This window comes from Mus caroli, chromosome 15 (assembly GCF_900094665.2).
Source record: "Mus caroli chromosome 15, CAROLI_EIJ_v1.1, whole genome shotgun sequence".
NCBI classification, from domain to species: domain Eukaryota; kingdom Metazoa; phylum Chordata; class Mammalia; order Rodentia; family Muridae; genus Mus; species Mus caroli.
The window spans coordinates 35,181,826-35,187,160 of record NC_034584.1 but is presented as its reverse complement, the minus strand read 5'-3'; positions in this window follow the sequence as shown (position 1 = coordinate 35,187,160).

The window sequence follows — 5,335 nt, the reverse complement described above, 5'->3', positions numbered from 1 at the left end:
ATATGATAATAAAGAGCACCCATCCAGTAATCAGCCCCTGGCCTTTATGTGTGTGATGTCATCAGCATGCAGGTGGCTTACCTGAGACTCAGAATAAAAGACTGAGCATTGACAGGGGGCTCACGTGGGGCTACTTTTATCTCCCCATCTGTGTGATCTCCAGGGTGATGAGTTTGGACTATGGCCATTTTCAACTCAATTTTGGTTTCCAAAGTTATCTGAAAGTTGTGTGCAGTTCTTTTTTTGTTTCCCTGCTCTGTTCTTTGTCTTAAAAGAACAATATGAAGCCACTCAGTTGGGTACTTTATTTATAAAATTACAACTGTAATAGCAATTTTATATTTGCATTATTTACAACAGATATTGACAAGAACTGTGAGAAATTAAATGGCATCAATGCTGCATTTAGATTATCCATGCTGTTGAGATTGTCAATTACTCACTCAGTTCGTGGTTTAAATAAAATGTTTCACGAAATATGTTTGCACATCTTAAAATGCCCAAGAAAGTGGTAAGTTTGTAGCTTATTTGGGGAGAGGTGTCAACCTATTATATGCTTCTACATAGTTCATGTACTGGTCTTTAAAAAATGTAAGAAATTTATTTAATTTGGAGGCTTCATATTAAAGTCACTACTACCCAAGTAGAAAACAGGAAGAATTAAGGACATTAAGATCAATTGATTTCTGAAATCAATTCAGAAATGTAGATCATTTCTGAATTACACTCAGCTTGCTAAATAGCTTGATCTTAATATAAAACGACTATTATACTGGGAGCAGCTGAAGCACCAGCCTGGGGTGCTATGGGACCTGAAGACCATGAACTGTTTTAAACTCATGAGTCCTAGATAGTTAGTCTGTTTCATCCTGGTCACCTCGTCTATAAAAGGAGAACATACAGGCACAATGTTAAGTAATAAAGTTTATAAATAATAGGAACAAAATTACACTCAGGCCTCACTAATTTAAAAACAATGTTTTTATTTATTTTTATTTTTTTATTTTGTTACATCCCGACAGCAGCCCCTCCCCAACCTCCCCTTTTTGTCTTTCCCATTTACTCCCCCTCATTTTTTCTATAGAAAAGTATGGGGATCCCATAGATATAAACCAGCCATGGCATATCAAGTTTCAGTAGGACTAGGTATATCCTCATCTATTAAAACTAGATGAGGCAACTCAGAGGAGAAAAGGATCTCAAAGGAATGTGCAGAGTCAGAGACAGCTCCTGATCCCACTGTTAGGAGTTCCACAAGAACATCAAGCTCCAAACTGTAATCTATGTGCAAAGGGCCTAAGTCAGTCCCATAAGCAGACTTCCCGGTTGGCGGTTCAGTCTCTGTGAGCACCTATGAACCCACGTTTGTTGATTCTGTAGGCTTTCTTGTGCTGTCCTTGACCCCTTTGGCTCCTACAATTCTTTCTCACCCTCTTATGCATGCAAACAATATCCAAATACAACGGGGCTGGTTTCTTAGATTGTGTTGCAATTCTGCTTTCTAAGATATGATTGAGTCTTCTGAGAGTCTGAAACAGTAAAGGCAATGTTTGCCTTAGTCTTATAGAATCATCCTGCCTGTGTTCCTCAGATTTCCTGTCATTACACTGAGCACTGATATCAGTAGCTAAGAACATATATTTTGGCTTTTGGATTTGGAAGTTCAAGTCCAAGGTCAGGTGGCATAGGATGAAATAGCATATAATGCAGGTAACATACGGTAAAATGTTATTATGGCTGGGAAATAAGAGAGATCAAACAGGTTAGACTCTACAAAGACATATCTCCATAACTTAAAGACGCTCTGTTAAAAGTTTTCCCTCTCATCAATAATAGCACTCTGGAGACAAAGCCTCTAAGACTTGTGCCTTGGAATAACATATAGTATCCAAACTGGAATGGTTACCCATATCCTGTGTGTACTTCCTCATGATCGCCTATCACTAAACAAAGAGACAGCTTGTTGTAGATTGTAAAGAAATATCATGAATTGAATCATTTCTATAATACCAATTATATTGTTTGTTGTTAGATCTATTGCCTTACCTATCATTTGGAGACACATAACTAAATAGATTAGCAAAACATTTGTAACTCAAGGTATCACCCAGCATTTGAGAATTTGTCAGTTACAATGGTAGAAATTCCTATGGTTGAAGTTGACAAGAAAGTCAACTTCTGGGTTGAGCATCTAATCAGAAAATGATCTGTATTTTTAGAATTGTCACTCTCGTATTTGGACATTTTGTTTGTGTGTATATATATATATATATATATATATATATATATATACACACACACACATTGTCTTAGGATTTCTATTGCTGTGATGAAGCACCATGACCAAAAATAAAGAAGAAGGTTGGGGAGGAAAGGGTTTATTCAGCGTAGACTTCCACATTGCTGTTCATCATCAAACAAAGTCAGGACAGAATCTTAAACAGGGCAGGATTCTGAAAGCAAGGGCTGATACAGAGGTCATGGAGGAGTGCTCTTACTGGCTTACTGTATGTACCTCAAATATGCTATTATATTGCTAAAACACACATTTAAATTTTTTAGACAATTTCAATCACATACATGTGTCCTCCATGATCATACATAAGGAACAATGAAGTGAAACTTAAAATACTAATTTATCTATTAAATATAATAACTTTCACGTTTTCTTTATGATATGTAATATTTAATGTAGTAGAAAATCTCAGTAACTTTATTATGCAGCCATAGGTGAACTGGTTTTGTAGTGACAGTATTTAGCATTTGAGGTGTCACTAGCCATCTTAACTCACTAGTCATTATCAATTGTGAGACATTAATTTATTTGTTTATCTGTTGGTGTAATAGCAATGAATTTAAAAATTCAGTAATGGGAAGAAGTCAACAGACTTTATTTCAGAGGACAGTGAGAAGAAATGCCCAGGGCAATAATAAAGGCGAAGGGAATCATTCACTAGTAGTATACGATTAATCTGACTTTGCTGAGGCCATTTTGAAACAGGACCTCACTATACAGGCTATAATTGCCAGAAACACACTCACTCTGCTGCCAGATTGTCCTCAAACCATCAATCTACCATGTTTCCTGAATACTAAGGTGACATTACTAGTTGCCACATCAAGCCTAAAAATGTTTTGATTATAAAACTAAAATTTAAGAATTACATAGTGTCTTTTATCTTACACACTGTACATTTACAGAGATAAGTTTATGGGAACTGGATCTTCCTTTCATCATGTAGGTCCTGGGGACTGAACTCAGACCACTGGACTTGGCAGTGAACATAATTAGCTGCTGAGCTAACACATTATACCATGGTGGTTTAAGCATTGTTTCATAACTTTATTAGAAACAATATGTTAGTGTATTTTACTTTTAGATTTGACTCTTCTCATGTTTAATAAATCTGGCAAAACTAAAGATATGAATATTTTTGGAATATTGTGGGATTCTAGGATTTCCCTTTGATCTATTTCAGATTATATACTAATGACAAATTTATAAATTAATTTTGAATGTGTATATGTAACATATAGGCTTATTGTACTCATTATTGGAAATTAAAGAATTTGAAGATTGATGAGACTTTTTGTCCTAGAGTCTCTTTGAAACCCTTAAAATGAGCATGGATAAACACAGAAAAAGCAAACAAAACATCTTATGATGTGCAATTCACAGATGAGCCAGATTATCTACTTTCAAGAAATCAATGTTATGAACATCTAGGTAAATTACTAGCATTTCTGCTAATAAGTAGAAATGTGCTACTGTTTAGCTGGCAATGAAGTTTCCAAGAATATCAAAGATTTAACAACATTAAGGGGGAGTGTTGTGTATAGATTTCTACACATATATAGTTCTTCAACCCAGAGCAATATGATAAATACTACTGTGAATATGACCAATTCAATCTTATGGTGACCCCGGAAATACTCTATAACAATGCCTGTAGAAACAATGCATGAAGTCACATCAGCAAGTGTATGATATGACTTCTTACCTAGGTAACTTTTTTCACAAGTGGACTCTTAAGAACTTCCTAATGATTTTACTTATCAGTTGAGCAAATCACAGAATTGTCCCTAAATACAAATCAGCTTGCTTCCTACAGACTACCTTTGCTGGCTTAGCACATTCTCTAGTATGAGAAGACAAGGCTCCCAGGTGTGAGACTGTGTTTGGTATAAGTTTGAATACATCATCTGGTCTAATTCCTATCACACATATCTCTTAGATGTATCTATTTCTCAGAGTGAATTTTCAGAACTGCAGAGCTACTAGATCCTCCTACCTCTTCAATATAGACTAGAACCAAATCACATTATTTATTGCTTATTCTTAAATTACATCAATTTAAAATCATTTGGTGGAATGAGAAAGTAGAAACCACTGTAAGTATATTTATTAATTTGAAAACGAAGTGTTCAAACAACTAGTTCCTGAATTTTAAACAAATGTAAATTGAAATAAAATAAACTATTTTGGAATAAATTAGGTACTTTGAAAAATGTCTAGGAAAACAAATGTGTATACTTTTTGCTACATATTTGGCATCTGAATTAAATATATTATTTTTAAACTCATATTTTGTCACATATTTCTGTTGGAACACCAAATCTGGCAAATGAGAAGGGAAATATTTCTAGAAAAACATGGAAATAAATTACATGGTCTTACTTTCCGTTAATCATTTTATATTTGGATATAATACAAAATCATATAAGAATATGTTTCTTTCCACATGAGAACTACGTGAGCCCTTCTGTCTTTTATTAACACCCTCCATATCTCTTTGTTCTTCAGATGACTCCTCAAAACTCACGTCCTCCATAAATCCATCTCAGGTTGATCAGAAAGAGATTAATGATTTCTCCTGGACCCAATTTATCTCAGCCTTGAAGTCCAAGCTCCACTCCCCTAGGTCTTCAACCCTAGCAAAAATTTTACACTTGATTTCTTTCCAACTTGCAAATGATTAGAACTAAATATGAATGCTTTTTCTGTCTCTGTATGCATCGAGTATCATTTAATTTATACTGTGTAAATACTTTCATCTTTTTTCCATATCATCAAAATATGGACTTTATCAAAATCTTTGAAAGACAGGAATCTTTAGATGGTACATGATCAACTTTATGTAACAAAACTCTATCAATCTATTTACAAGACAAAGAATCCTTACTGTGAATTAGGAACTCAATTGAAATATTGAGAATATGAAACTTAGTGATCCATGCTCAATGCCCTTAGGATGTTGGATTTAAGGATGCCAAGGTACGGTATGTAGTCAATTGTGTATCAGCTTTTATTAGATAATGTTACAGTTACAAACAT